The sequence below is a fragment of the Oryzias latipes genome, chromosome 17, assembly GCF_002234675.1.
Source record: "Oryzias latipes chromosome 17, ASM223467v1".
NCBI classification, from domain to species: domain Eukaryota; kingdom Metazoa; phylum Chordata; class Actinopteri; order Beloniformes; family Adrianichthyidae; genus Oryzias; species Oryzias latipes.
The window spans coordinates 7,280,062-7,292,261 of NC_019875.2; the positions used below are offsets into that span (position 1 = coordinate 7,280,062).

General features: G+C 40.8%; 1 protein-coding gene and 10 non-coding genes across 14 annotated transcripts in view; 10 read left to right on the forward strand and 1 right to left on the reverse strand.

The window, feature by feature from the left end:
- The window catches only part of pfkp (phosphofructokinase, platelet), a 105,471-nt gene that overhangs the window by 78,778 nt on the left and 14,493 nt on the right, over nt 1–12,200 (reverse strand). The window lies entirely within an intron of this gene.
- Nucleotides 1,889–1,978, forward strand: trnar-ucu. Its single transcript is given in 2 exon segments — nt 1,889–1,925; nt 1,943–1,978. It is a non-coding gene; the product is annotated as a tRNA-Arg (tRNA).
- trnar-ucu lies at nt 3,899–3,988 on the forward strand. The gene is given in 2 exon segments: nt 3,899–3,935; nt 3,953–3,988. It is a non-coding gene; the product is annotated as a tRNA-Arg (tRNA).
- Nucleotides 4,569–4,658, forward strand: trnar-ucu. The gene is given in 2 exon segments: nt 4,569–4,605; nt 4,623–4,658. It is a non-coding gene; the product is annotated as a tRNA-Arg (tRNA).
- trnar-ucu lies at nt 5,239–5,328 on the forward strand. Its single transcript is given in 2 exon segments — nt 5,239–5,275; nt 5,293–5,328. It is a non-coding gene; the product is annotated as a tRNA-Arg (tRNA).
- Nucleotides 5,909–5,998, forward strand: trnar-ucu. The gene is given in 2 exon segments: nt 5,909–5,945; nt 5,963–5,998. It is a non-coding gene; the product is annotated as a tRNA-Arg (tRNA).
- On the forward strand, nt 7,249–7,338 carry trnar-ucu. The gene is given in 2 exon segments: nt 7,249–7,285; nt 7,303–7,338. It is a non-coding gene; the product is annotated as a tRNA-Arg (tRNA).
- On the forward strand, nt 8,588–8,677 carry trnar-ucu. The gene is given in 2 exon segments: nt 8,588–8,624; nt 8,642–8,677. It is a non-coding gene; the product is annotated as a tRNA-Arg (tRNA).
- trnar-ucu lies at nt 9,257–9,346 on the forward strand. Its single transcript is given in 2 exon segments — nt 9,257–9,293; nt 9,311–9,346. It is a non-coding gene; the product is annotated as a tRNA-Arg (tRNA).
- Nucleotides 9,927–10,016, forward strand: trnar-ucu. The gene is given in 2 exon segments: nt 9,927–9,963; nt 9,981–10,016. It is a non-coding gene; the product is annotated as a tRNA-Arg (tRNA).
- trnar-ucu lies at nt 10,597–10,686 on the forward strand. Its single transcript is given in 2 exon segments — nt 10,597–10,633; nt 10,651–10,686. It is a non-coding gene; the product is annotated as a tRNA-Arg (tRNA).

Below are 12,200 nucleotides of genomic sequence, written 5' to 3' on the forward strand. Positions count from 1 at the left end.
CTACATTAACTCCATGTAAAATACTACATAAATAGGTATCAGTTGGACACAATGCTACTAGCTATTTGGAATCCAGGACAGATTATTCACCCACGCCTGGAATCGTGAACATATAAAGCCAACTCTTTGTAACAGCAGATTTGACAGTGTTTTTAACACTTGCGCTATCCTATGACCCCACCCTCACATTGACGTAATATCCCTACCATGACAAAGTTAGATAAAGGTGAAGAGGATTTCATGTAATCCATGGACACCAGTGACAATCACAATTCGTTGAAGAAAAAAGGTTTAGCACACCGTCTTGTGGGGTATAGATGACCCAACTCCCAATGTTAAAGAGCCAAGGATAGCACAAGGGATGAGGAAGTATGGAAACTATGACGTCTTACACTTCTCAATTCGACATTTATTACAGCCAGGAGTTGTTGGCTTTTAATCTCAATGGGAACACAATGTTTGAGATATACTCATTAAATTTACAATATTGCAGTTCATGTCTGTGTGTTCGGCTTGATAAGGGAAATTTGTTGATTTAACAGTTTTGTGGGCCCTGTGGCGCAATGGATAGCCCATTGGACCTCTAGGTGGATCTTGTAGGTCATTCAAAGGTTGTGGGTTCAAGTCCCACCAGGGTCAGCTTTTACAAAATATTAGACATTTAAAACAACTACATTAACTCCATGTCAAAAACTACTTAAATAGGTGTCAGTTGGACACAATGCTACTAGCTATTTGGAATCCAGTACAGATTATTCACCCACGCCTAGAATCGTGAACATATAAAGCCAACTCTTTGTAACAGCAGATTTAAGAGTATTTTTAACCCTTGTGCCATCCCATGACCCCACCCCCACATTGACGTAATAATCCTACCATGACAAAGTTAGATAAAGGTGAAGAGGATTTCATGTAATCCATGGACACCAGTGACAATCACAATTCGTTGAAGAAATAAGGTTTAGCACACCGTCTTGTGGGGTATAGATGACCCAACTCCCAATGTTAAAGAGCCAAGGATAGCACAAGGGATGAGGAAGTATGGACACTATGACGTCTTACACTTCTCAATTCGACATTTATTACAGCCAGGAGTTGTTGGCTTTTAATCTCAATGGGAACACAATGTTTGAGATATACTCATTAAATCTACAACATTGCAGTTCAGGTCTGTGTGTTCGGCATGATAAGGGAAATTTGTTGATTTACCAGTTTTGTGGGCCCTGTGGCGCAATGTATAGCGCATTGGACTTCTAGGTGGATCTTGTAGGTCATTCAAAGGTTGTGGGTTCAAGTCCCACCAGGGTCAGCTTTTACAAAATATTAGACATTTCAAACAACTACATTAACTCCATGTCAAATACTACATAAATAGGTATCAGTTGGACACAATGCTACTAGCTATTTGGAATCCAGGACAGATTATTCACCCACGCCTGGAACCGTGAACATATAAAGCCAACTCTTTGTAACAGCAGCTTTGACAGTATTTTTAACCCTTGTGCTTTCCTATGACCCCACCCTTACATTGACGTAATATCCCTACCATGACAAAGTTGGATAAAGGTGAAGAGGATTTCATGTAATCCATGGACACCAGTGACAATCACAATTCGTTGAAGTAAAAAGGTTTAGCACACCGTCTTGTGGGGTATAGATGACCCAACTCCCAATGTTAAAGAGCCAAGGATAGCACAAGGGATGAGGAAGTATGGACACTATGACGTCTTACACTTCTCAATTCGACATTTATTACAGCAAGGAGTTGTTGGCTTTTGATCTCAATGGGAACACAATGTTTGAGATATACTCATTAAATCTACAATATTGCAGTTCATGTCTGTGTGTTCGGCTTGATAAGGGAGATTTGTTGACTACCAGTTTTGTGGGCCCTGTGGCGCAATGGATAGCGCATTGGACTTCTAGGTGGATCTTGTAGGTCATTCAAAGGTTGTGGGTTCAAGTCCCACCAGGGTCACCTTTTACAAAATATTAGACATTTCAAACAACTACATTAACTCCATGTAAAATACTACATAAATAGGTATCAGTTGGACACAATGCTACTAGCTATTTGGAATCCAGGACAGATTATTCACCCACGCCTGGAATCGTGAACATATAAAGCCAACTCTTTGTAACAGCAGATTTGACAGTGTTTTTAACACTTGCGCTATCCTATGACCCCACCCTCACATTGACGTAATATCCCTACCATGACAAAGTTAGATAAAGGTGAAGAGGATTTCATGTAATCCATGGACACCAGTGACAATCACAATTCGTTGAAGAAAAAAGGTTTAGCACACCGTCTTGTGGGGTATAGATGACCCAACTCCCAATGTTAAAGAGCCAAGGATACCACAAGGGATGAGGAAGTATGGAAACTACGACGTCTTACACTTCTCAATTCGACATTTATTACAGCAAGGAGTTGTTGACTTTTGATCTCAATGGGAACACAATGTTTGAGATATACTCATTAAATTTACAATATTGCAGTTCATGTCTGTGTGTTCGGCTTGATAAGGGAAATTTGTTGATTTAACAGTTTTGTGGGCCCTGTGGCGCAACGGATAGCGCATTGGACTTCTAGGTGGATCTTGTAGGTCATTCAAAGGTTGTGGGTTCAAGTCCCACCAGGGTCAGCTTTTACAAAATATTAGACATTTAAAACAACTACATTAACTCCATGTCAAAAGCTACTTAAATAGGTGTCAGTTGGACACAATGCCACTAGCTATTTGGAATCCAGTACAGATTATTCACCCACGCCTAGAATCGTGAACATATAAAGCCAACTCTTTGTAACAGCAGATTTAAGAGTATTTTTAACCCTTGTGCCATCCTATGACCCCACCCCCACATTGACGTAATAATCCTACCATGACAAAGTTAGATAAAGGTGAAGAGGATTTCATGTAATCCATGGACACCAGTGACAATCACAATTCGTTGAAGAAAAAAGGTTTAGCACACCGTCTTGTGGGGTATAGATGACCCAACTCCCAATGTTAAAGAGCCAAGGATAGCACAAGGGATGAGGAAGTATGGACACTATGACGTCTTACACTTCTCAATTCGACATTTATTACAGCCAGGAGTTGTTGGCTTTTGATCTCAATGGGAACACAATGTTTGAGATATACTCATTAAATCTACAACATTGCAGTTCATGTCTGTGTGTTCGGCATGATAAGGGAAATTTGTTGATTTACCAGTTTTGTGGGCCCTGTGGCGCAATGGATAGTGCATTCGACTTCTAGGTGGATCTTGTAGGGCATTCAAAGGTTGTGGGTTCAAACTCCACCAGGGTCAGCTTTTACAAAATATTAGACATTTCAAACAACTACATTAACTCCATGTCAAATACTACATAAATAGGTATCAGTTGGACACAATGCTACTAGCTATTTGGAATCCAGTACAGATTATTCACCCACGCCTAGAATCGTGAACATATAAAGCCAACTCTTTGTAACAGCAGATTTAAGAGTATTTTTAACCCTTGTGCCATCCTATGACCCCACCCCCACATTGACGTAATAATCCTACCATGACAAAGTTAGATAAAGGTGAAGAGGATTTCATGTAATCCATGGACACCAGTGACAATCACAATTCGTTGAAGAAAAAAGGTTTAGCACACCGTCTTGTGGGGTATAGATGACCCAACTCCCAATGTTAAAGAGCCAAGGATAGCACAAGGGATGAGGAAGTATGGAAACTATGACGTCTTACACTTCTCAATTCGACATTTATTACAACAAGGAGTTGTTGACTTTTGATCTCAATGGGAACACAATGTTTGAGATATACTCATTAAATTTACAATATTGCAGTTCATGTCTGTGTGTTCGGCTTGATAAGGGAAATTTGTTGATTTAACAGTTTTGTGGGCCCTGTGGCGCAATGGATAGCGCATTGGACTTCTAGGTGGATCTTGTAGGTCATTCAAAGGTTGTGGGTTCAAGTCCCACCAGGGTCAGCTTTTACAAAATATTAGACATTTCAAACAACTACATTAACTCCATGTCAAAAACTACTTAAATAGGTGTCAGTTGGACACAATGCTACTAGCTATTTGGAATCCAGTACAGATTATTCACCCACGCCTAGAATCGTGAACATATAAAGCCAACTCTTTGTAACAGCAGATTTAAGAGTATTTTTAACCCTTGTGCCATCCTATGACCCCATCCCCACATTGACGTAATAATCCTACCATGACAAAGTTAGATAAAGGTGAAGAGGATTTCATGTAATCCATGGACACCAGTGACAATCACAATTCGTTGAAGTAAAAAGGTTTAGCACACCGTCTTGTGGGGTATAGATGACCCAACTCCCAATGTTAAAGAGCCAAGGATAGCACAAGGGATGAGGAAGTATGGACACTATGACGTCTTACACTTCTCAATTCGACATTTATTACAGCCAGGAGTTGTTGGCTTTTGATCTCAATGGGAACACAATGTTTGAGATATACTCATTAAATCTACAACATTGCAGTTCATGTCTGTGTGTTCGGCATGATAAGGGAAATTTGTTGATTTACCAGTTTTGTGGGCCCTGTGGCGCAATGGATAGCGCATTGGACTTCTAGGTGGATCTTGTAGGTCATTCAAAGGTTGTGGGTTCAAGTCCCACCAGGGTCAGCTTTTACAAAATATTAGACATTTCAAACAACTACATTAACTCCATGTAAAATACTACATAAATAGGTATCAGTTGGACACAATGCTACTAGCTATTTGGAATCCAGGACATATTATTCACCCACGCCTGGAACCGTGAACATATAAAGCCAACTCTTTGTAACAGCAGCTTTGACAGTATTTTTAACCCTTGTGCTTTCCTATGACCCCACCCTTACATTGACGTAATATCCCTACCATGACAAAGTTGGATAAAGGTGAAGAGGATTTCATGTAATCCATGGACACCAGTGACAATCACAATTCGTTGAAGTAAAAAGGTTTAGCACACCGTCTTGTGGGGTATAGATGACCCAACTCCCAATGTTAAAGAGCCAAGGATAGCACAAGGGATGAGGAAGTATGGACACTATGACGTCTTACACTTCTCAATTCGACATTTATTACAGCGAGGAGATGTTGGCTTTTGATCTCAATGGGAACACAATGTTTGAAATATACTCATTAAATCTACAATATTGCAGTTCATGTCTGTGTGTTTGGCTTGATAAGGGAGATTTGTTGATTAACCAGTTTTGTGGGCCCTGTGGCGCAATGGATAGCGCATTGGACTTCTAGGTGGATCTTGTAGGTCATTCAAAGGTTGTGGGTTCAAGTCCCACCAGGGTCAGCTTTTACAAAATATTAGACATTTCAAACAACTACATTAACTCCATGTAAAATACTACATAAATAGGTATCAGTTGGACACAATGCTACTAGCTATTTGGAATCCAGGACAGATTATTCACCCACGCCTGGAACCGTGAACATATAAAGCCAACTCTTTGTAACAGCAGCTTTGACAGTATTTTTAACCCTTGTGCTTTCCTATGACCCCACCCTTACATTGACGTAATATCCCTACCATGACAAAGTTGGATAAAGGTGAAGAGGATTTCATGTAATCCATGGACACCAGTGACAATCACAATTCGTTGAAGTAAAAAGGTTTAGCACACCGTCTTGTGGGGTATAGATGACCCAACTCCCAATGTTAAAGAGCCAAGGATAGCACAAGGGATGAGGAAGTATGGACACTATGACGTCTTACACTTCTCAATTCGACATTTATTACAGCGAGGAGATGTTGGCTTTTGATCTCAATGGGAACACAATGTTTGAAATATACTCATTAAATCTACAATATTGCAGTTCATGTCTGTGTGTTCGGCTTGATAAGGGAGATTTGTTGATTAACCAGTTTTGTGGGCCCTGTGGCGCAATGGATAGCGCATTGGACTTCTAGGTGGATCTTGTAGGTCATTCAAAGGTTGTGGGTTCAAGTCCCACCAGGGTCAGCTTTTACAAAATATTAGACATTTCAAACAACTACATTAACTCCATGTAAAATACTACATAAATAGGTATCAGTTGGACACAATGCTACTAGCTATTTGGAATCCAGGACAGATTATTCACCCACGCCTGGAACCGTGAACATATAAAGCCAACTCTTTGTAACAGCAGCTTTGACAGTATTTTTAACCCTTGTGCTTTCCTATGACCCCACCCTTACATTGACGTAATATCCCTACCATGACAAAGTTAGATAAAGGTGAAGAGGATTTCATGTAATCCATGGACACCAGTGACAATCACAATTCGTTGAAGAAATAAGGTTTAGCACACCGTCTTGTGGGGTATAGATGACCCAACTCCCAATGTTAAAGAGCCAAGGATAGCACAAGGGATGAGGAAGTATGGACACTATGACGTCTTACACTTCTCAATTCGACATTTATTACAGCCAGGAGTTGTTGGCTTTTGATCTCAATGGGAACACAATGTTTGAGATATACTCATTAAATCTACAACATTGCAGTTCATGTCTGTGTGTTCGGCATGATAAGGGAAATTTGTTGATTTACCAGTTTTGTGGGCCCTGTGGCGCAATGGATAGCGCATTGGACTTCTAGGTGGATCTTGTAGGTCGTTCAAAGATTGTGGGTTCAAGTCCCACCAGGGTCAGCTTTTACAAAATATTAGACATTTCAAACAACTACATTAACTCCATGTCAAATACTACATAAATAGGTATCAGTTGGACACAATGCTACTAGCTATTTGGAATCCAGGACAGATTATTCACCCACGCCTGGAACCGTGAACATATAAAGCCAACTCTTTGTAACAGCAGCTTTGACAGTATTTTTAACCCTTGTGCTTTCCTATGACCCCACCCTTACATTGACGTAATATCCCTACCATGACAAAGTTGGATAAAGGTGAAGAAGATTTCATGTAATCCATGGACACCAGTGACAATCACAATTCGTTGAAGTAAAAAGGTTTAGCACACCGTCTTGTGGGGTATAGATGACCCAACTCCCAATGTTAAAGAGCCAAGGATAGCACAAGGGATGAGGAAGTATGGACACTATGACGTCTTACACTTCTCAATTCGACATTTATTACAGCGAGGAGATGTTGGCTTTTGATCTCAATGGGAACACAATGTTTGAAATATACTCATTAAATCTACAATATTGCAGTTCATGTCTGTGTGTTTGGCTTGATAAGGGAGATTTGTTGATTAACCAGTTTTGTGGGCCCTGTGGCGCAATGGATAGCGCATTGGACTTCTAGGTGGATCTTGTAGGTCATTCAAAGGTTGTGGGTTCAAGTCCCACCAGGGTCAGCTTTTACAAAATATTAGACATTTCAAACAACTACATTAACTCCATGTAAAATACTACATAAATAGGTATCAGTTGGACACAATGCTACTAGCTATTTGGAATCCAGGACAGATTATTCACCCACGCCTGGAACCGTGAACATATAAAGCCAACTCTTTGTAACAGCAGCTTTGACAGTATTTCTAACCCTTGTGCTTTCCTATGACCCCACCCTTACATTGACGTAATATCCCTACCATGACAAAGTTGGATAAAGGTGAAGAGGATTTCATGTAATCCATGGACACCAGTGACAATCACAATTCGTTGAAGAAAAAAGGTTTAGCACACCGTCTTGTGGGGTATAGATGACCCAACTCCCAATGTTAAAGAGCCAAGGATAGCACAAGGGATGAGGAAGTATGGAAACTATGATGTCTTACACTTCTCAATTCGACATTTATTACAGCCAGGAGTTGTTGGCTTTTGATCTCAATGGGAACACAATGTTTGAGATATACTCATTAAATCTACAATATTGCAGTTCATGTCTGTGTGTTCGGCTTGATAAGGGAGATTTGTTGATTTACCAGTTTTGTGGGCCCTGTGGCGCAATGGATAGCGCATTGGACTTCTAGGTGGATCTTGTAGGTCATTCAAATGTTGTGGGTTCAAGCCCCACAAGGGTCAGCTTTTAAAAAATATTAGAGATTTCAAACAACTAAATTAACTCCATGTCAAAATCTACTTAAATAGGTGTCAGTTGGACACAATGCTACTAGCTATATGAAGTCCAGGACAGATTATTCACCCACGCCTGGAATCGTGAACATATAAAGCCAACTCTTTGTAACAGCAGCTTTAACAGTATTTTTAACCCTTGTGCTATCCTATGACCCCACCCTTACATTGATGTAATATCCCTACCATGACAAAGTTGGATAAAGGTGAAGAGGATTTCATGTAATCCATGGACACCAGTGACAATCACAATTCGTTGAAGAAAAAAGGTTTAGCACACCGTCTTGTGGGGTATAGATGACCCAACTCCCAATGTTAAAGAGCCAAGGATAGCACAAGGGATGAGGAAGTATGGACACTATGACGTCTTACACTTCTCAATTCGACATTTATTACAGCAAGGAGTTGTTGGCTTTTGTTCTCAATGGGAACACAATGTTTGAGATATACTCATTAAATCTACAATATTGCAGTTCATGTCTGTGTGTTCGGCTTGATAAGGGAGATTTGTTGACTACCAGTTTTGTGGGCCCTGTGGCGCAATGGATAGCGCATTGGACTTCTAGGTGGATCTTGTAGGTCATTCAAAGGTTGTGGGTTCAAGTCCCACCAGGGTCACCTTTTACAAAATATTAGACATTTCAAACAACTACATTAACTCCATGTAAAATACTACATAAATAGGTATCAGTTGGACACAATGCTACTAGCTATTTGGAATCCAGGACAGATTATTCACCCACGCCTGGAATCGTGAACATATAAAGCCAACTCTTTGTAACAGCAGATTTGACAGTGTTTTTAACACTTGCGCTATCCTATGACCCCACCCTCACATTGACGTAATATCCCTACCATGACAAAGTTAGATAAAGGTGAAGAGGATTTCATGTAATCCATGGACACCAGTGACAATCACAATTCGTTGAAGAAAAAAGGTTTAGCACACCGTCTTGTGGGGTATAGATGACCCAACTCCCAATGTTAAAGAGCCAAGGATAGCACAAGGGATGAGGAAGTATGGACACTATGACGTCTTACACTTCTCAATTCGACATTTATTACAGCAAGGAGTTGTTGGCTTTTGTTCTCAATGGGAACACAATGTTTGAGATATACTCATTAAATCTACAATATTGCAGTTCATGTCTGTGTGTTCGGCTTGATAAGGGAGATTTGTTGACTACCAGTTTTGTGGGCCCTGTGGCGCAATGGATAGCGCATTGGACTTCTAGGTGGATCTTGTAGGTCATTCAAAGGTTGTGGGTTCAAGTCCCACCAGGGTCACCTTTTACAAAATATTAGACATTTCAAACAACTACATTAACTCCATGTAAAATACTACATAAATAGGTATCAGTTGGACACAATGCTACTAGCTATTTGGAATCCAGGACAGATTATTCACCCACGCCTGGAATCGTGAACATATAAAGCCAACTCTTTGTAACAGCAGATTTGACAGTGTTTTTAACACTTGCGCTATCCTATGACCCCACCCTCACATTGACGTAATATCCCTACCATGACAAAGTTAGATAAAGGTGAAGAGGATTTCATGTAATCCATGGACACCAGTGACAATCACAATTCGTTGAAGAAAAAAGGTTTAGCACACCGTCTTGTGGGGTATAGATGACCCAACTCCCAATGTTAAAGAGCCAAGGATAGCACAAGGGATGAGGAAGTATGGAAACTATGACGTCTTACACTTCTCAATTCGACATTTATTACACCAAGGAGTTGTTGACTTTTGATCTCAATGGGAACACAATGTTTGAGATATACTCATTAAATTTACAATATTGCAGTTCATGTCTGTGTGTTCGGCTTGATAAGGGAAATTTGTTGATTTAACAGCTTTGTGGGCCCTGTGGCGCAATGGATAGCGCATTGGACTTCTAGGTGGATCTTGTAGGTCATTCAAAGGTTGTGGGTTCAAGTCCCACCAGGGTCAGCTTTTACAAAATATTAGACATTTAAAACAACTACATTAACTCCATGTCAAAAACTACTTAAATAGGTGTCAGTTGGACACAATGCTACTAGCTATTTGGAATCCAGTACAGATTATTCACCCACGCCTAGAATCGTGAACATATAAAGCCAACTCTTTGTAACAGCAGCTTTGACAGTATTTTTAACCCTTGTGCTTTCCTATGACCCCACCCTTACATTGACGTAATATCCCTACCATGACAAAGTTGGATAAAGGTGAAGAGGATTTCATGTAATCCATGGACACCAGTGACAATCACAATTCGTTGAAGTAAAAAGGTTTAGCACACCGTCTTGTGGGGTATAGATGACCCAACTCCCAATGTTAAAGAGCCAAGGATAGCACAAGGGATGAGGAAGTATGGACACTATGACGTCTTACACTTCTCAATTCGACATTTATTACAGCGAGGAGATGTTGGCTTTTGATCTCAATGGGAACACAATGTTTGAAATATACTCATTAAATCTACAATATTGCAGTTCATGTCTGTGTGTTTGGCTTGATAAGGGAGATTTGTTGATTAACCAGTTTTGTGGGCCCTGTGGCGCAATGGATAGCGCATTGGACTTCTAGGTGGATCTTGTAGATCATTCAAAGGTTGTGGGTTCAAGTCCCACCAGGGTCAGCTTTTACAAAATATTAGACATTTCAAACAACTACATTAACTCCATGTAAAATACTACATAAATAGGTATCAGTTGGACACAATGCTACTAGCTATTTGGAATCCAGGACAGATTATTCACCCACGCCTGGAACCGTGAACATATAAAGCCAACTCTTTGTAACAGCAGCTTTGACAGTATTTCTAACCCTTGTGCTTTCCTATGACCCCACCCTTACATTGACGTAATATCCCTACCATGACAAAGTTGGATAAAGGTGAAGAGGATTTCATGTAATCCATGGACACCAGTGACAATCACAATTCGTTGAAGAAAAAAGGTTTAGCACACCGTCTTGTGGGGTATAGATTAGGGTTGGGCGATGTCCTCTAAATTGGCCATTGACGATGTTTGCTGTCAACCATCGGGATGGACGATGACATCGTAGGGGGGGGTATTTTTGCATTTTTCGTTCTTATATAACTGCTATTCGTTATTTTTCTTTTTTCATTTTATTTCCCAACTAATGGTTAATCCGCGATGATCCAGTATAAACTGAGGGAAGTGACTTTAACAGAAAAAGTAACAAGCAAGATAGAAAAGAAGTAGTCCGCTCCCGCACTTAACTGGCGGAGTGGACCAGCGGAGTGTGGATTTACAGCTTTGTGTTTGATGGGAGGGGGGGGGGGGTACATGAGCGGTATGTGTGGGAGATTTAAGACTGCGATCCGTCCCGCAGCTCTAGGGGTACGAGCTATCAAACTCAGAACCGGGTCTAAAAGTGTGTCTGAGCACAGCTCGGATCGTCAGCAGACACACAGCGGTTTGAACATCAAAGCAGAAATGTCGCTCAGTCCTTAGAAAACATTCAAACAATCACGTGGATTTGTGTTTCCAGTCGTGTCCCCACTAAATAAAGGCTGATGTTGTTCACAGGATGCAGCGCCACCCAAAGCTAATGTTGTTAGCCCGTGTTAGCATACTGCTATTCTGGCTACGTTCAGAAAAAGCACTGACCACACGGATTAAAATTCAAATGATGAGCGAACAGGTGTTTCATAATAACCGTAACATTATTAAAAGCACGTTTAGAAGATCATCTCGTATTTTACCGAGCTGACATGTCAATATATATAGCCGCTCGGCGCTGTTATCGTTTTGTATTGAATTGTTACATTCAATAAAGTTTGGAAAAAAAGCCGCTCGGCGGAAGTTGTATCCCCTTCCGGTTTTCAAACTGCGCATGTGCGAAAACTGCGCATGTGCGAATGGTTTATTCCGACCGAAATTGTGACCTTAGTGAACGTTTTTATATTCTGAAAACATTTTTCTGGGCCCATCTACACGGTTGGATTCTAATCCGACCATTGATCCCATCAGGATATTTTGTACATGTAACCGCGGCTTATGGTGTCGACGCGCAACGTGGCGGGGGCGTGGCATCACGATGGTGGTCTCTCCATCGGGATGTCAGTCACCCATCACCCATCGGCACAACCCTAGTATAGATGACCCAACTCCCAATGTTAAAGTG